This window comes from Choloepus didactylus, chromosome Y (assembly GCF_015220235.1).
Source record: "Choloepus didactylus isolate mChoDid1 chromosome Y, mChoDid1.pri, whole genome shotgun sequence".
NCBI lineage: Eukaryota > Metazoa > Chordata > Mammalia > Pilosa > Megalonychidae > Choloepus > Choloepus didactylus.
Genome location: NC_051335.1, coordinates 54,387,012 through 54,407,602, shown reverse-complemented (window position 1 = coordinate 54,407,602; position 20,591 = coordinate 54,387,012). Strand labels below are relative to the sequence as shown.

Sequence of the window (20,591 nt, the reverse complement as noted above, 5' to 3'; positions counted from 1 at the left end):
ATAACTTACTATGATGAGGGTATCTTCTTGTTACCCTATTTTGAAATATTTATAGTATGCTAAAGAAAAGAGCGTGTCCAACTTGTTGGAGAGTACTCCTTATGATATGGTTCAATGGAGAAATGAAACAACATCCTTCCATAGGAAAAATATAAATCAAAACATTTTTCATACCTTTTGGAGCTTGGAACTTGAATCTAGCTTGTGTGTCATACAAATATTGCAGATTTCATATGAAAAGTATTAAATTTACAATTAAAAATAAATTGTCCTGGTTTAGCACAGTTTATTATAATACATTTTATTAAGTATATTTATATATTGTATATTTATAAAAGTATCGAGAACTTTGCAAGGTGCCTGACAAAAACTCTATAAAGGTAAGTCTTCTCCCTGTTTTACACATAAGGACACAGAAGTTCAGAGAGGTCAAGTGACTTACTCAAAGTTACACATGAAGGGTTGGGCCAGAATTCAAACTCAGTCAGCAAGATTTCAAAGCTCTTGACTTCTGTAAAGCCTTTTCATTTCCATAGATCTTGCTTCTTTCTTGGCATCTGTTAATTAAGTAATATCTCACTAAGATTAGAAGAATAAGGAAGTGTGATTGATGAGAAAAGCGTTTTTGATTTGGGTAATGGTATAGAGAGAGGTTTACTTGCAGTACTGTCAAGTGATGAGGATTTAGGAAAACACTGAGGAAATTATGCTTACTCGATGATATGATATTGGGTTTAACCTCACTCTTTTCTATTTTCTTGAAACACTATTCTACCTTCATTGATAAGCCACCATTTTGTGCCAAGGTAATTAGTTGACATGGACAATGTCGCAGTTGCTTTACTGTTTTTTTTTTTTTTAAGCAGTTTTATTGAGATGTATTCACACACCACACAGTCCATCCAAAGTGCCATCCATGGCTGGCCGTATATTCACAGAATTGTGTATTCATCACCATAATCAATTTTAGAACATTTTCATTACTCCGTAAAGAAAAATCCCATGCCCCTTATACCCTCTTTTTATTGACGCTTAGCATTGATGTGGTACCTTTGCTACAACAAATGAAAGACTATTAAAATATTTCTTTTAACTATAATTCATAGTCTGCATTAGGTGTATTTTTCCCATATACCACCCTGTTGATAACACTTTGTTATAGTGTACATTTGTACTAGTTCATGAAAGAACATTCTTATATGTGCCTGTTTGAGTGTATTGTGTCCCCCAAATGCCATTATCTTTGTGGTCTTGTGTGGGGCAGACGTTTTTGGTGCTGGTTGGATTTGCTTGGAATGTGCCCCACCCAGCTGTGGGCAATGATTCTGATGAGATGTTCTCATGGAGGCGTGGCCCGGCCCATTCAGGGTGGGCCCTTATCGGTGGAGCTATATAAATGAGCTGACTCGGGGGGAGAAAGAGAGTGCAGCTGGGAGTGATGTTTTGAAGAGGAGTAAGCTTGCTAGAGAGGAACGTCCTGGGAGAAAGCCGTTTTGAGGCCGGAGCTTTGGAGCAGATGCCAGCTGCCTTCCTAGCTAACAGAGGTTTTCCGGAGGCCATTGGCCATCCTTCGGTGAGGGTACCCGATTGCTGATGTGTTACCTTGGACGCTTTGTGGCCTTAAGACTGTAATTGTGTAATGAAATAAACCCCCGTTTTATAAAAGCCTATCCATCTCTGGTGTTTCGCATTCTGTAGCATTAGCAAACTAAGACAGATTTTGGTACCAGAGAAGTGGGGTGCTTTTGCTGCTGAGTTTGCAAATTCCAAACATGTTGGAACGGCTTTTTAAATGGATAAGGGGGAGTTTCTGGAAGAGTTGTGAGGAGCTTGATAGAAAAGGCCAAAACTGCTTTAAAGAGACTGTTTGTGGAAATATGGACTCTAAAGATACTTCTGATGAGGACTTGAGCAGAAATGATGAATGTGTTGTTGCAAACTGGAAGAAAGGTGATCCTTGTTTTAAAGTGGCACAAAATTTGGCAAAATTGAGTCCTGGTGTCAGATGGAAGGAAGAATCTGGAAGCAACAACCTGGAATACTTAGCTGAGGAGATCTCCAGACTACATGTGGAGGACATATCCTGGCTTCTCCTTGCAGCTTATAGTAAAATGCGAGCAGAGAGAGATGAACTTAGAACTGAACTCTTGGGTTCAAAGAAACCAGAAGTTGATGGCTTGGAAAATTACAGGCTTCCAGGGGGTGGAATCCCAGAAGCTACAGCCCAACGTGAGGATGTAACCAAACATGGAAGCCAGCCGCCATTTCAGTACAAGCCAAGATTGGAAAAGGAGTTATCCAGAAAGGATTTGTGGAAGGTCCTATTGTCTAATGGCTTTGACCCCTGTGTGCTTCATGCAAAGCCAACAGAATTTTTGCGAGATCTTTATAGACAGAGCCATTGCCGGTCTGGACTGGAGGAGACAGACAAGGAAAAAATTAAAGGAAAAATCTTTTCAAAGACAGAGCCATGGAGGTTGAGGTCTGGAGTCAGGAGGTCTCAGGCTGGGAAAGCGGAGCAGCCCACATGCATGGGAAGGGTGAGTTTGCCCTGGAGGTCGAGGGCGGGCTTTCCGCCTCAATGCTCTGGAAGAGTTTTGCCACCTCAGGTCCCAAAGAGGGTGGAGCACATTTCCAGGAAATTGGGGAGAGCCTGGCTGCCACCCCACTGTTCTGAAGGGGTTGAGCATGTGCCCTGGAGATGGAAGGAAATCCGGGAGCTGCCCCGATGTTTGAGGAGGGTGGGGCCGAGAAGGTGGTCTCCCCAATGTGTGGAAATGTTGGAGCATTCACCCAAGCATTTGGAGAGAAAAGGGCTGCCACAAAGGCCCTTAGGAAGGGTTAGACTCCCGCTCTCTCAAGCCCCAAGGATGCAACATCGTTCTGTTAATGACTCTCAGACTTTGAAATCTAAGGGAGTTTGTCCTGCGGGTTTTAGGAACTGTTTTGCTCCTGTTAACCCTGTTTTCCTTACTGTTTCTCCTTATGGCAATGGAAGTGTTTATCCTATGAATGTCTGTCCTTTGTATATTGGGAGCACATAACTTCTTCTAGGTTCACAGATCACAGCTAAAGGAAAATTATGCCTTAGAACTGGCCATGCCTGTAATTGATTTTGATGGGATTTTGTACTTGACTATTGTTACTGAAATGATTTAAGTTTTTGTGATATTGTGATGGAATGAATATATTTTGTATTTGGAAAGATAATGTCATTTTGGGGTCCAGGGGGTGGAATGTGCCTGTTTGAGTGTATTGTGTCCCCCAAATGCCATTATCTTTGTGGTCTTGTGTGGGGCAGACGTTTTTGGTGCTGGTTGGATTTGCTTGGAATGTGCCCCACCCAGCTGTGGGCAATGATTCTGATGAGATGTTCTCATGGAGGCGTGGCCCGGCCCATTCAGGGTGGGCCCTTATCGGTGGAGCTATATAAATGAGCTGACTCGGGGGGAGAAAGAGAGTGCAGCTGGGAGTGATGTTTTGAAGAGGAGTAAGCTTGCTAGAGAGGAACGTCCTGGGAGAAAGCCGTTTTGAGGCCGGAGCTTTGGAGCAGATGCCAGCTGCCTTCCTAGCTAACAGAGGTTTTCCGGAGGCCATTGGCCATCCTTCGGTGAGGGTACCCGATTGCTGATGTGCTACCTTGGACGCTTTGTGGCCTTAAGACTGTAATTGTGTAATGAAATAAACCCCCGTTTTATAAAAGCCTATCCATCTCTGGTGTTTCGCATTCTGTAGCATTAGCAAACTAGGACATTATATTTGTATTATTAACCCCAGTCATTGCCTACAAGGTTCACTATGTTATACAGTCTCATGTTTTATCCTCTAGCTTTCCTTCTACTGACATACAAGACCCTAAACTTCCCCTTTCAACCAAAATCACACTCATAATTCAACACTGTTAATTACACTCACAATAATGTCCTGTCATCACCACTACCCATTGCCAAACATTTACAATCAACCTAATTAAAAATTCTGCACAAAGTAAGCATCAGCTCCACATTCTCTGCCCTCATTCTATCTCCTGGTAACCTATATTCTAGATTTCAACTCCATAAATTTGCTTATTATAATTAGATCATATTAGTGAGCTCATACAATATTTGTCCTGTCCAGTTTATTTGAGTCAACATAATGTCCTCAAGGTTCATCCATGTTGTCACATGCATCAGGTCTTCATTTCTTCTTACAGCAGAATAATATTCTATCATATGTATATACCACATTTTGTTTATCCATTCATCAGTTGATGGGCACTTGGGTTACTTCCATCTTTTTGCAATTGTGAATAATGCCACTATGAACATCGCTGTGCAAATGTCCATTCATGTCCCTGCTTTCAGTTCTTTTGTATATATGCCTAGTAGCAGGATTGCCAGATCATATGGTAATTCTATATTTAGCTTCCTGAGGAACTGCGAAATTTTCTTCCACTGTGAATGCACCATTTTACATTCCTACTAGCAGTGAGTGAGTGTTCTTATTTCTCCACATCCTCTCTAACACTTGTAATTTTCCATTTTTTTAACAGTGGCCATTCTAGTAGGTGTGAAATGGTATCTCATTTTGGTTTTCATTTGCATTTCCCTAATAGCTAGTGATATTGAGCATCTTTTCATGTGCTTTTTAGCCATTCGTATTCTTTGGAGAAATGTCTATTCAAGTCTTTTGCCCTTTTTGTTGTTGTTTTTTATTTGCAATTTTATTGAGATATAATCACTTAATATACAGTCATTCAAAGTGCACAATCAGTTATTCACAGTATCATCATATAGTTGTGCTTTCATCACCAGAATCAAACATTGAACATTTTCATTACTTCCAAAAATAAAATGAAAATTAAAATAAAAAAGAATATTCAAAACATCCCATTCCCTTCCTCCACTCATTGTTCATTTACTTTTTTTAATACAGTTTAATTGAGATATGTTCACACACCCTACTTGCGAAATTTTCTTCCACTGTGAATGCACCATTTTACATTCCTACTAGCAGTGAGTGAATGTTCTTATTTCTCCGCATCCTCTCTAACACTTGTAATTTTCCATTTTTTTAACAGTGGCCATTCTAGTAGGTGTGAAATGGTATCTCATTTTGGTTTTCATTTGCATTTCCCTAATAGCTAGTGATATTGAGCATCTTTTCATGTGCTTTTTAGCCATTCATATTCTTTGGAGAAATGTCTATTCAAGTCTTTTGCCCTTTTTGTTGTTGTTTTTTATTTGCAATTTTATTGAGATATAATCACTTAATATACAGTCATTCAAAGTGTACAATCAGTTATTCACAGCACCATCATACAGTTGTGCATTCATCACCAGAATCAATTTTTGAACCTTTTCCTTATTCCAAATTAAAAATAAAAGCAAAAAAGAACACCTAAATCCTTCCATCCCCTCCATCCCACCCTATTCTTCATCTAATTTTTGTCCCCATTTTACCACTCATCTGTCCATACACTGGATAAAGGGAGTGCAAGCCACAAGGTTTTCACAATCATACAGTCACACTATGCAATCTATAGTTATGCAATTGTCTTTCAAGAATCAAGGTCACTAGGTGCAGTTTGACAGCTTCAGGTACTTCCCTCTAGCCATTCTAACACACTAAAGGCTAAAAGGTGATACCTATATAGCTCATAAGAATACCCTCCAGAGTAACTTCTCGACTCCATTTGAAATCTCTCAGCTACTGAGACGTTATTTTGTTTCATTTCTCTTCCCTCTTTGGTCACGAACATCATCTCAATCCCACAATGCCGGGTCCAGGTTCATTCCCAGGAGTCATATCCTACATTGCCAGGGAGATTCACACCCCTGGGAGTCATGTCCCATGTAGGGGGAAAGGTAATGAGTTCATTTGCTGAGTGTTTGGCCCATTTTTTTAAATTGGTTTTTTTTTCTATCTTTTTAGGATTTCTATTTATATTCTGGTTGTTAAACCCTTATCTGATATGTCATTTCCAAATATTTTCTCCCATTGAGTAGGCTGCCGTTTCACTTACTTGACAATGTCCTTTGAAGCACAAAAACATTTAATTTTGAGGAGGTCCTATTAAACAATTTTTTCTTTCATTACTTGTGCTTTGGGTATAAAGGCTGAGAAACCATTGCCAACTACAGTATCTTGAAGATGTCTCCCTATATTTTTTTCTAGGAGTTTTATGGTCCTGGCTCTTATATTTAGGTCCTTGGTCGATTTTGAGTTAATTTTTTGTATAGAGTTTAAGAAAGATATCCTATTTCATTGTTTTGGATATGGATATCCAGTTCTCAGAGTACCATTTTTTGAAGATGACTGTTATTTCCCAGTTGAATGGACTTGACAGCCATGTCAAAAATCAGTTGGCCATAGATGTGTGGGTTTGTTTCTGAAGTCTCAATTCTATTCCATTTATCTGTCTTTATGCCAATACCATGCTGTTTTGACCACTGTAGCTTTGTAATATGCTTTAAAGTCAGGAATGTGAATCCTCCAACTTTATTCTTCTTTTGCAAGGTGTTTTTGGCTATTTGCAGTTTCTTCCCTTTCCAAATAAGTTTGATGTTTGGCTTTTCCATTTTTTGCAAAATAGGCTGTTGGAATTTTGATTGGAAATTCTTTGAATCTGTGAATCAATTTGGGTAGAATTGGCATCTTAATGATACTTAGTTTTACAACCCAGGGACATGGCATGTCCTTCCATTTATTTAGGTCTGCTTTGACTTCTTTAAGGCAATGTTTTGTAGTTTTCTGTGTTCAAGTCCTTTATATCCTTGGTTAAATTTACTCCTAGACATTTGATTCTTTAATTTGTGTGGAATTTTTTTCTAGATTTCCTCCTGAGATTTCTGATTACTAGTGTATGGAAACAATACTGATTTTTGTGTGTTGATCTTTTATACTGCCCCTTTGTTGAACTTTAATGGCTCTAGTACCTTTGTTATAGATTCTTTGGAACTTTCCATATATAGGATCATGCCATCTGCAAATAGTGAATTCTTGCCCAACTGCTCTGGCTAAAACTCCCAGCACAATGTCGAATAATAGAAGTGACAGTGGGCATTCTTGTCTTGTTCCCAATTTTAGAGGGAAAGCTTTCCGTCATTCACTATTGAGTATGATGTTAGCTGTGGGTTTTCGTGTATGCCTTTTATCATGTTGAGGAAATTTACTTCTATTCCTATCATTCAAAGTGTTTTGATCAAGAAAGGATGCAGGATTTTGTCAAATGCCTTTCTGCATCAATCGAGATGGCTATGTGGTTTTCCCCTTCAATTTGTTAATGTGGTATATTGCATTCATTGCTTTTCTTGTGTTGAAACACCCTTGCATACCTGGGATAAAACCCACTTGATCATGGTGTATAATCCTTTTAATGTGCTGTTGGATTCAATTTGCAAGTATTTTGTTGATGATTTTTGCTTCTATATTCATTAGAGAAATTGGTCTGTAATATTCTTTTCTCACAGTCTCTTTATCTGGCTTTGGTGTTAGGGCAATGTTGGCTCCATAGAATGAGTTAGGTAGTGTTCCCCCCCTCTTCAATTTTTTGGAAGAATTTGAGCAGGATTGGTGTTAATTATTAACAGAATGTTTGGTAGAATTCACCTGTGAAGCCATTTGATCCTGGGCTTTTCTTTGTTGGGGAGTTCATGATGACTGATTCAGTCTCTTTATTTGTAATTGATCTGTTGAGGTGTTCTATTTATTCTAGAGTCAGTGTAGATTGTCCCTGTTTTTCTAGGAATTTGTCCATTTCATCTAGGTTGTCTGATTTGTTGGCATACAGTTGTTCATAGTATCCTATTATGATTCTTTTTTATTTCCTTGGCATCAGTAGTAATGTCCCTCATCTCATTTCTGATTTTATGTATTTGCATCTGCTCTCTTTTTTTCTTTGTCAGTCTAGGTAAGGGTTTGTCCATTTTATTGGTCTTCTCAAAAACTGACTTTTGGTTTTGTTGGTTCTCTCTATTGTTTTTCTACTCTCAGTTTCATTTATTTCTGCTCTAGTATTTATTATTGCTTTTCTTCTGCTTGCTTTAGGATTAATTTGCTGTTCTTTTCTAGTTCTTCCAGATATACAGCTACATTGTTGATATTAGCTCTCTCTTCTTTTTTAATGTAGGCTTTTACATTACTTCCTTCACTACATCCCATAAGTCTTGATATGTTGTGTTCCTGTTTTCATTTGTCTCTAGATATTTACTGATTTCTTTTGCAATTTCTTCTTTGACCCACTGATTGTTTAAGAGTGTGTTGTTTAACCTCCATATATTTGTGAATTTTCTGGTTCTTCACCTGTTTTTGATTTCCAGCTTCATTCCATTATGGTCAGAGAAAGTGCTTTGTATAATTTCAATCATTTAAAATTTATTGTGACATGTTTTTGACCCAACATGTGGTCTATCCTGGAGAATGATCCATGAACACTTGAGAAGAATATATACCCTTTTGTTCGGAGGCACAAATGCTCTGTATATGTCTGTTAAGTCTAACTCATTTATCACACTATTCAAAATCTCATGTGTCTTCATTGATCCTCTGCCTGGATGTTCTGCCTGTTGAGGAAAGTGGTGCATTCAAGTCTCCAATTATTATTGTATAGGTGTCTACTTCTCCCTTCAGTGTTGTTAGAGTTTATCTCATGTATTTTGGGACACTCTGGCTAGGTGCATAAATATTTATGATTGTTATGTCTTCTTGATGAATTGTTCCTTTTATTAATATATAGTATCCTTCTCTATCTCTTTTAATTGTTTTACATTTGAAGCCCAATTTGTCTGATATTAATGTAGCTACTACCCCTACTCTTTTCTTGTTGTTTGTGGGAAATATCTTTTACCAGCCTTTAACTTTCAACCTATTTTTGTTCTTGGGTATAAAGTGTATCTCTTGTAGACAGCATATAGGTGGGTCCTGTTTTTAAATCCATTCTGCCAATCTGTGTCTTTTGATTGGGGAGTTTAATCCATTAATATTTAATGCTATTACTGTAAAGGCAGTACTTTCTTCAACCATTTTGTCCTTTGGATTTTAAATGTCTTATCTTATTTTTTTCTCTCTTTTTACCCTTTAAGTTACCCTCACAGATAATTTTCATTTATATACTCTCCTCCAAATCTCTCTCTCCTATCTTTTCCTTTTAGCCTGAAGAATACCCTTTAGTATTTCTTGAAGGTTAGGCCTCTTCCTGACAAAACTCTTTCAGTTTATGATTATCTATGAATATTTTAAACTCTCTGTCAGTTTTGAAGGACAGTTTAGCTGGATAAAGAATTGCTGGCTAGCAGTTTTTCTCTACCTGTATCCTAAATATATCATATTATGGCCTTCTCACCCCCATGGTATGTGATGGGAAATCAGAACTTATCCTTATTGTATTTCCCTGGTTGTGACACATTCCTTTTCTCTTGCTAATTTCAGGATTCTTGCCTTATCTTGTCATTTGACATTCAGATTAGTATGTGTTGTGGAGTAGGTCTATTACAATTTATTCTGTTTGATGTATATTGTGCTTTTTGAGCATGTCTTTCATAAAAGTTGGGAAATTTTCAACCATTATTTCTTCATATATCCTTTCTGCCCCCTTTTCTCTTCTCTTCTCAGTCTGGAACACCCATGATGTGGATATTTGTATGCTTTGGGCTGTCATTCAAGTCACTGAGACCCTGCTCAATTTTTCCCATTCTTTTCTCTATCTGTTCTTCTATCTCTAAGATTTCAACCATCCTATCTTCTAGCTTGCTGATGCCTTATTATGTCTGTTCAAATATACTGTTGTATGCTTCTTGAGTATATTGAATGTCTTCTATTTTACCTTTCAATATAATCATTTCTGTTATGTTTCTTTTTTTGTTATGTTTCTTTTTATGTTTTCAAATTATTCTTTGTGCTCACACGGTGTCTTCTTAATATCCTTTATCTCTTTAGCCATATTTCCTTTCATCTCCTTGAATTCATTTAGGAGATTTGTTTGAACATCTTTGAATAGTTCTTCCAAATTCTTTGTCTCTTCTGAAGTTGTAATTTGTTCCTTTGAATGGGACATATCTTCTTCTTTTTTTGGTATGGCTTGCAATTTTTTCCTAGTATCTGGGAATCTTATCATCTTGAGATCATCTGGAGATCAGTTTCTCTTTCTTGACTGAAGTTCTCTTGTTGATTGTCTTAGCATAAAGAATTTCTTCAACAGTTGGTTCAAATTGTTGGAGATTTGATCCGAATTTTTCAGCTCTTATGCACCTGATTCTTGCCATGGATATATGGTACAATTTTTGAGACTACACAATTTGTCCAACTATTTCACTCCCAGGAGAAATATTCATTTCTCCTTTTCCTTCACCAGGGCTAATAATCTGTTCTGTTTGTTTTTTATTTGCCTCTATAGTTTTTTTTTTAAAGATAAGCGTTATAGGTGACTTTTAATATTAGAATACTTTATGAAACTATATATAAAATTATTATACAGAATAAGTTTCACTAGTCTCTGTTTTTAAAAGCTTTCAGCAAGAATTCTGCTGCTAGTCCTGGGGACATGGACCCACTGAGAACTTTTTTTTTCCGGAAGAGGAATCTGTTCCTGTACTGTGGGATAGGACCTGAAATGTTCTAACACACTTTCCTGGATGAGATTTCACATCTCACTGCTTCTGTCATTTGGCAGTCAACTCCCCACTGGCAAGCATCAGGTCCTGGAATTCTTTCATTTTATTCCACATTTCAGTGATCCCCTCTCCACTTCTGGAAGAAATGTGAATTACCTTTGGTCTCCAGACTTCTGAGCATTTGCGGAGTAATTTCAATGCACTCATATTCTCTGCTTGTATCCTTCAAGCTGGCACAATCAAGTCTCCATCAGATTTAATTATAGCCACCAGATCTGCCATCTCAGTTATACCCCTTTTGATACCCTGCAATCCATCTCCTCCTGCTGGTGGCAGTAGTAAAACAAACATGTCAGCCATGTCAGCAACAGCAAACTCTGATTGACCCAGACCTACAGTTTCAATAAGAATGATGTCATACCCCACTCCTTCACACAACAGAATAGCTTCATTTGTGGTCCTTGTCATACCTCCTATAGTCCCTCTAGTAGGAGACGGCCTGATGTTTGCATTCATATCTCTTGATAATGCAGTCATTCATGTTTTATCACCTAAGAGTGAGCCACCACTGGTGCAAGAAAAAGGGTCCACAGCTAACACAGATACTTTGTGCCCTCTCTCAGTAAGCATTTTTCCAAAATATTCTGTAAATATCTATTTTCCAGCACCAGGAGGGCCAGGCAATCCCACTTGAAATGCTAGTGGTTTTCCTTTGTTTAATTGTTCTTGTTCCCTGTAGAAGACTAATACTTTCTGAGGAATCACCTGGGCTAACTCTTCTTTCCTGTCATGAGTTGACTCTATAAGAGTTATGGACTCTGCTAAGCAGGCCCTTTGTCCTTGGATTAAACCAGAGTAAAGTTTATCCACAAATCTGTTCTTTGTCAGAAAGTCCTTCTGTGTGTTCTTTTAAGGTTGTCTGTACACATAATTTTCTCTTTAAACCTATTGACAGCAGCATCCACTTTGTACAATGGAGTCCAAGATAATTAAATGGCTGAGCAGATGGGATTCTTGATCCAAGATGAGTACTTGAGAGAAAGATGAAGTGGTAATGTCAGAAAGGTGTTCTTAAAAGGTGTTTTAGGAAATGTTGGTGAGGATATTACAGAAGCATGGAAATACTCATTTTGTTTGTAACTGAAGAAAATACTGAGTGTTTTTTGCTCAGTGTAATTTGTTACTTCCTGGCCTGATACCACGGAAGTTATTTGCTTCTTTAGTTTTATAAGACTTCTTTCATTGTCTGTAACTGCTTTTGCCTGGAGGGCAAATTCTGGGAGGAGGGTCACCCCAGAGAAGACTTTCCTAGGTCTGTATTTCCCAATCAAAACAGGGCCAGAGACCCCATTAAGGGAGCATAGTTTGGTTTCAGTGTACCCCAGAGAGGAGTTCCAGAAGGATGCCAAACTTCTCTTTGATGGCTCCCCAAATCTCTGCTCTTGGGGCCTGCCCAGGAGATGCTGCTATTCAGTAAACTCTTCTCCACAGTCCTATGGTGGTACTGTGCCTTTAAGTTGGGGGTGTGGTTGAAACAGAGGGTGCCAGCTACCATTATTGGGGGCAGGTTGAAACCATAGCTCAGAGCTGAGATCCAGTGATCTGAATTCACCAATCAAAAGCCACAAACAATGCTGGGCCTTGCCCCCCACTTCCCTTCTTGGGGAATGGACACCCTTCAGCAAACTGTTCTTCAAAGCCCCAGAAGGCCACTGTATCTCAAATTACCCGCACTTCTACCCTTGTCAGGGATGTGGTTGAAACAGAGGCTGCTGGCTGCTTTTTGTCCTGGTCTGGTTGAAACTGTAGCTCCTCTGAGAGCCGAGAATCAGTGTTCCGAATTTGCTAATCGAAAGCCATGACCAGCACTTGCTGTGTGCCCCCACCCTCACCCCACCCCCATTCTTGGGGAAGAGGACTTTAATTTCTAATCAAGCACTGGATCCTGGGGTGTCTTGCCACAAAAGTGGGGGTTGAGCACTGCCTTTGTAGCATGGAGAATTTTACAGCTCTTTACCCCAAGTTATTAGTCTCTTCATTCTGCTCTTCTCTGGATGGTATATATTGTTCTTCTGGACTCCAGAGGCCTCAAACAGTTGTTTCAGACAGTTCCTGGCTGTGTACTAGCAGCCTAGGAGGACGACCTGAGTCTTTAAGATCCCTACTCTGCCATCCTACCCAGAAACCTTCTGGTGTCCTCTTTATAACACTTTCTAAGGGTGCTACCCAGTCAGTATATTCAGTACTTCCTTGTGAACATTACTGTCACATTGTTTAATTGTTCATCAGCTCTCAATGAAATAAAATCTATGTATTAGTTTTCTGTGGCTGCCGTAACAAATTACCACAAACTTAGTGGCTTAAAAAAAAAAAAAACTTCTTAATGTATTTCTAGAGACCAGAAATCCAGAATGGTCTCACCAGGTTAAAAGCAAGTTGTCAGTAGGACTGTGTTCTTTTCTGTAGACTCATAAGGAGAATCCATTTCCTGCTCATTCAGGTTGTTTGCACAATTCAGTTCCTAATGGCTGTGCAACCGATGTCTCCATCTTTTGCTGGCTGTGAGCGGATAGCTTCTTTGCTTGACTTATGAGCCTCATTCCTCAATTTCAAAGCCAGCAACAGCATGTTGAGTCCTTCTCAAGTCACATCTCTCTCTGACCCAACTTTCTGTCTTCCTTTTCCACTTTTAAGGACTCATTTAAATTCTGCCTGCTGGGTAATATAGCATAATCTCCCACCTCAAAGACCTTAAACTTAATCGCATCTGCAAAGTCCCATTTGCCATGTAACATAACATAATCGTAGGTTCCAGGGATTAGGACAAGGGCATCTTTGGGAAGCCATTTTTTTGTCTAACACATTCTAGTTGAACAGAATCATTCTAGGCTTACATAAGCATTGAAAGAAATTGTTCCAGTTCACCCATATGGTCCTATAAATATTCCATTCTTATTACTAAACTGTTTATTAATTTATAGGAGAGGAGTTTTGTTCTTGGCAATTGCAATAGTTTAAACATAACATAAGCAGTTCTTAACCTTTGCAACAATGATTTCCTGGAAATCTTGTTGAAAATAGCATTATCCAGTGGCAGTGTTATAATCTGGGGTTGTGTTGAAAGCATCATGAAAACAGTTTCTACTACTTAAAATTATGCTCCAAGTCCTATAAAACAGGCATAAATGTATTGCACACATTGATTTTTCAAGTATACATAAAAACATGAAATACAGACATGAGTTAAAATTATGATGGTATTCATTTAAAATATTTATTATGTATTCACCTTCTTAAAATAAGGCTGTTTTTTAGATGTTTTGCATGGTTCATATCTCCTTTTAAAAGCTAATAACTAAGCATTAGTGCCACCTTTTTAATAGACTCATGGAAATAGTTTTCTTCATAAAGTTTTATGTAGCACGTAGAAGCATTCAAAATTGCTCCATTGATATTAGGGCTGTCTAGAAAGTACTAAAGTGAGTGCATAATATAAGTTGGTTGATATTGATTGCACCTTATTCTGTTGACGAATTGAAGGTAAAATTTTGAAAGACTGAACATTTTTTCCACCTGAAATCATTTTCAGTTTATTTGAAAGACTGTTAAGAAACAGGTAAGGATAAAGGCTACCAGAAAAGAATAATTAACAATTTGTGGGTCCTCATATGTCCCTGGAAAATCATACACATAATGCAGCTTATTGAGAACCTTTATAAAATCTACAAATCAGGTCACGAAAATAGCTAGCAGTGGCTTATGATTTCATGGTTCTTGCCTTGCTAATGCCCTGAAACACTTTGTCTGTGGCAGGCACAGTGGGCAAGCAGTGAAGCTTTGCTGTTACTTAGGTAATATCTATGAAGTTAAGTATAACAGTAAAATGACAGGTGAGTAATGCCTATCCTACTCAGATATTAGCATTAAACTGATTCTCTAGAAAGTTGGCTATGGCTTGAAAAGTGACATCTCTAAACTTTGAGTAAAGGAAAGTTCTGAAATCAGAAATTGGTTAAATTGGTCTAATACTGTAGATTCTGTCTGCTTCCTATTGTGGAAGGTGCAAGCACTTGATTGAGGTTTAGATATGAAAGGCTTGAATACTGTAATTTAGAGCACTAAAATTTTGAGAATGAAGCATTGTGAAAATGAAGAATTAGAGTGGCAATCTCAGTCAAGTGTTCTCGGGCAACTGGGCTAAACCAGTGCTTATGCCATCCCTCTGCCTCCTTTTCTTTCAAACAATAGAGTCTCTAACTGCAGGTGTTTCTAAAAATTCTAAATGGCCTTTGCACTTCATTTACAGTTTCATGCTCTAACATATTCAATTTTTCTGTTTTTCTGGTTTAAAAAATATAATGCCTTTTATTGATCAGTGTGATCAGACCTTCACATTTAAAAAAAGAGCATAATCATCTCATTCAGGATTCTTTGAATCTAAGAGCTGGAAGGAACCTTAGAAATCACTCTTTTTGTCATAACATTTTACTTCAAAGAGAATGTGATAGTAATGTTTGGTCATTTTCCCTCCATTTGTGTACATTTGTATTGTGTATTTAACACAGTATTTATTTATATTTTTAATTATTTTATCCTATTTAATCTGCTATATTACAAATTAATGTTAAAGATGAGTTTGCTACAAAAACCTTAACTAGGTTTTTTTTAAAATTCAGTTTTATTGAAATATATTCACATACCATACAGTCATCCATGGTGTACAATCAACTGTTCACAGTACCATCATATAGTCATGCATTCATCACGCAAATCTAATTTTGAACATTTTCCTTACATCTGAAAGAATCAGAGTAAGAATAAAAAAATAAAAGTAAAAAAGAACACCCAAATCATCCCCCCATTCCACCCTATTTTTCATTTCATTTTTGTCCCCATTTTTCTACTCATTTATCCATACACTGGATAAAGGGAGTGCAATCAACAAGGTTTTCACAGTCACATTGTCACCCCTTGTAATCTACATTGTTATACAATCTTCAAGTCAAGGCTCCTCGGTTGGAGTTTGATAGTTTCAGGTATTTACTTTTAGCTATTCCAATATATTAAAACCTAAGAGATGTTACCTATATAGTGCATAAGAATACCCACCAGAGTGACCTCTTGACTCCATTTGAAATCTCTCAGCCACTGAAATTATTTCATCTCATTTTGCATGCCCCTTTTGGTCAAGAAGATATTCTCAATCTCATGATGCTGGGTCCAGATTCATCCCCAGGAGTCATATCCTGCATTGCCAGGAGATTTACACCCCTGGAAGTCGGGTCCCATGTAGGGGGGAGGGCAGTGAGTTCACCTGCTGAGGTGGCTCAGTTAGAGAGAGAGAGGGCCACATCTGAGCAACAAAGAGGTACTCAGGGGGAGACTCTTAGGCACAATTACATGCAACTTAACTAGGTTTTTAAAATAGATTTGATTATATCAGAGTTCTCCTGTAGTGCTACAGTGAAACATAATACTGATTTGATTTAACTTTCAATTAGACCTTCAAAATATGTGAAATAGAATTTTGAAAAGTATGGGATGCTCTAGGTTGTGATTTGATTATCCAGTAGATAATCCCAAACATCATCAAATTGAAGTGACTTTCATTCGTTGTGAGCACTTTCCTACAGAAGACGTGTGTGTGAATGTGTGTGTGTGTGTGTGTGCATAATCATTTTTAAATGATTAACAACTAACCAAAAGTTCGTGGAACTGGAACCAAAGTTTTCGTCTGGAGATCTGGGTCATTAGTGTAATTTTCATAGATATATTGCTGAAATATATAAATATATGTAATGAGAGAATGTCTTTTTTTCAAATGATGTGGTGCACCATCACATCATCCTAAATTTTGACACTTTTTTGTATAATTACAATTGCAGATTATATTTTTGAATAGTGGATATCGCTTGATTGCTGATCCAGCTGTACACATAGCCTGATTGAGGAAGAAAGAGACTTTAAAATAAAATAATGGTCAGGAAAGTTGGTATGATTTATTTTTCATTTGATGCTGTTGTGCTAAATACGAACTGATAAGCAGTTTGACTAGGGAGCAAAGTTTATAATTAGTCTAGTTATTATGGTTTTTATGAATTATACAGTAACATGGCATTTGTTAGTAGATAATGATTAGCATTTGTTATTTTTGTATCATTTTAATCCTTTGGTGCCGAGGGCCGGCCTCAGCAACAGTCAGGGTCCTGATAGGGGGGCTGGAGTCAGCGAAGAAAGAAGACAGACACCTTGTCGTGTCTGGGTACGAAGATGGAATCTCCGACCAAGCAGAGCATCAGAGCTTTATTTTTATAATTTTCTACAACATACACACTAGCATTCAGGCATGCAATACTAGAATAGTTTGGCTAAATTTCAGACATTATTTATTCTTACACAGTGATCAATGGGCCAGCAGGGACAGACTCCCTGAAGCGTAGCAAGACACAGTGTTTTGTCACAGGCATAACAGTTCCTGTTATTTGGTACCAAGCAACCTATAACTATTTTTTGTGTTCATGTTTTTGAATCTGTTAATCATTACCTTTTTGTGTCTTCTAGCTAACTCTTTCAAAGCTTGGGAAGGGGGATTACCGCCTAGTTGACAGGTGGCCAGTGGGAGTGAGCAGAAAGGGTGACCTATTGTCCTCTAAGAAAGGAGCAGGCATTGTCACTGCGCTGACGCTAATGCAGGGTAAGCTGCTGGCTCATTAATGTAGCTAGGGGTGGGAGCATTTCACCACCACAGAGCCCAGAAGACGCCAAATGGGAAAAAGAGGCAGTAAGAATATAAGAAACAGCAGCAAGAAGCAAATTCCTTTTAGGCAGGAGTCATAGGTGCCACTCGGTGCTCCGCCTTGCGAACGGTCACCACGACATGCACTGAAGGCCCAGGGACCGTGCCACTAGGCCAACTGCCAGGTGCTGAGTTGGCTGCCCACACTTTGGAAAGCAATTATTTCCTTGTCTGTGATCTCTCTGCAAGCATGAATCCTTTCTGCTCTTTGTTTTCTTAAGTCCTAGTGCAGTATCTGGAACAGCAGGTGCTCAGTAAATGTTAAATGGAATGTTAGGTCCGTAGCCCTGTGCAAATCACTTCCCTTGAGTGTTGAATCCATTTGTTATACATGGTAATCTATATTATTACAGACTTGTTAGAGAATAAGTTTCGGGTATCTTTCCTATGACAAGAACTCATCCAAAATTCAGATTCTGTTCCTTGCTTGCCAGTAAATACCATGATGCTGGCGCTAACTGAAAGTAATTTTAGTAAAAGCGATTTGCCAGTGATCAGAATTCTTTAGGTATGGTTCATCAGATTGTGGTTAGATAAAACAAATAAGGCCATGATCTGTTCCAAGGCAGCAACTACTCTTAAAGTTAAGAGTTATTTGACTTATTCTCTCATGTCCTTTATCAGAATAGGGAAAACCAGTTTATACAAATTTGTGTTTTAAAACTAGTGTGTTTGTATTTAAATGATAATAATGTGGTTTGTTTATATAGTTTGATGAAAGGATTGGCTGACTAGGATAAAAGGAGATCTGACTAGGATTTAAGAGAAATGAATTTAAAAATATTACTCAAGAAATCATTCTCCATTTACCTATATTCTGATCTTTTTTATACTCAAAAATCTTCACCTAATTACAAAGGTTTATCAGATATTAAATTTCAATTAAATACATTTTCCTTCTGTTAAAATGTTTAAGTAAAATGGCTTTCACACATTTCTTGGTTAGCAAAAGAGGAAAAAAGGCATATCAGTGAATATGTATGGAAAATGATAAATTCTAAAGCAAAACATTTGATAGTTTTTGAAAAAAATGTGGATATTGTTTATTCTCCAATTGTTAAATACACATTTATTGTGAATAATTTGCCTAGGATATGGGATTAGTTAAGAAGGTCTAGACCAAAATGTCTTGAATCCAGGAGTGAAGACTTTGTTTTTTGTTCAGTTTATGGTGAGTCATTGGATATTTTTGAGCTATAAATAAACAATATATAAATAAGCTATACCATAATATATATGTGATTTATAATAACCAAATCAAAGCAGGAAATAATAAAGCTCTGAACTAGGGTGGGGCAGTGGTTGTGGTGAGGAGGTGAAGGATAGGAGCATGAATTTTGAAGACTTACAAATAACTAACTAATTCAAGAAATAGCTGGTGAGTGAATGAAGGTAGCAGCATTTAGAATACAGTTTTTCAACTATCTGGGAAAACTTTTAGTACCATGACTCCCTGCTCCCCTCTCCTATTCAGTGACTCTACTCTCCCCTTATCTCCTCACCTGGACTCTGGTAGTCAGCAATTATAATTTGGGCTGTGAAACATTGGTTTAAAGGACTGCATGAAACGAAGGAAAGGAATACTGCTCTTTTTCTTAGTTAATATACCTCTCTCCTTCCATTTATCTCAGACAGATCAAGGTAGTACTTCATTACTACTTCACAGTTCATAGTTTCTGCAAAACATGCACACACACATACATAACCTGAAAATGCTCCCATTATCTTCCATTTAAAGTTCTCACTTAAATGGCTGGAAAATGTGAATGCTTGACTCCTACTGTGTCATTTTATTAAAATGATATGATCTACTCTTTGTCAGTTCCACCCAAGAACTCATACTCTCTTTAAGCCCTGCTCTTCCTAAAAAGAAATACCTTAATCCCAAAGAGACTAACTTGTCAATGATTCGTAATTTGCAGCACCCTCTCCAAAAAAAATCGGAAATCTGCCTTCCAGGAAAATATTACCAATTTTATGATGAAAATTTAATACTTTGGGTAATCAAATATAGTTAGGGTACATAAATACTTTGCCAAAAGGACTCCTTCCTTAAAATTATTGCAGCATGGACAAATACTTATAAAAGTATTTTTGCAGAACAATTTTTGGTATTCACATTAGCAGAGCTGTATGTGGCTAGATCATGAAAATTGCTTTGTGATGTAGAACATTTATAATGATCTTAGTAAAAACGGTTTGTTAGGAGTGTAGTAAAATGGTAGTTACTGCATTTTAGGAGGAAACCACACTTCTGGTGTTAAAGAATGCATTTATATTCTTGGAGTATGATACTTGAGTGTTTAATAGGTGAGTGGGCTGTAAGTGATGCTAACAAATGTTTGTGTCTCCTGACAACCTGAGAAACTAAGACCAGTGACGGCTACTTCCTTATGGTAAGCATAGTACAAAAGAGATAATTTTAAATCTTATAACAAAGTTTATTAAAAAAAATGGCAAGGTACATATGCACAAAAGGGAAAGTAATTTTAAGATGAGAAATTATACTTAAAAGAGACTCTTTGCTGCCATAAGCTCCAAATCTGAGATGAGTTTTAAAGAACTATCCTAACTGATTTCCAAACTCATTGGGTTGAGAACCAGTCTTCTGATGTGTTTTTTTTTCTTCATTTTTTTAGTTGAAATTGTTCACAAACTATACAATTATCCAAAGATCCAAAGTGTACAGTCAGTTGCCCATGGTACCATCATACAGCTGTGCATTCATCCCCACAACTAACTTTTTTTCAGTTTTTAGAGCATTTTCTTTACTCCAGAAAAGACATGAAGACAAAAAAAGGACACTCAAATCCTCCCATACCCTTAACCAGCCCCCTTCATTATTGATTCATAATATTGGTAGAGTACATTTGTTACTATTGATGAAAGAATGTTAAAATACTACTAACTGTTGTATATAGTTTGCAATAGGTATATATATTTTTTCCTATATGCATCTCTATTATTAACTTCTAGTTACAGTGTCATACATTTGTTCTAGTTCATGAGAGAGATTTCTAATATTTGTATAGTTAATCAATGACATTGTCTACCACAAGATTCATTGTTTTATACATTCCCATCTTTTGATCTCCACCTTTCCTTCTGGTGACATGCATGACTCTGACCTTTCCCTTTCCACCACATTCACAGACCATTCAGCACTGTTAGTTATACTTACAATGTGCTACTATCACCCCTGT

The 20,591-nt window shown here is 37.5% G+C and overlaps 1 protein-coding gene and 2 pseudogenes across 1 annotated transcript in view; 2 read left to right on the top strand and 1 right to left on the bottom strand.

Annotated features, from left to right (window-relative positions):
- The window catches only part of LOC119524142 (coagulation factor VIII-like), a gene marked incomplete at its 5' end in the record, with an annotated part of 623,301 nt that overhangs the window by 138,875 nt on the left and 463,835 nt on the right, over positions 1–20,591 (top strand).
- The window catches only part of LOC119523973, an 84,951-nt pseudogene that overhangs the window by 8,558 nt on the left and 55,802 nt on the right, over positions 1–20,591 (top strand).
- On the bottom strand, positions 10,468–11,721 carry LOC119524064 (annotated as a pseudogene).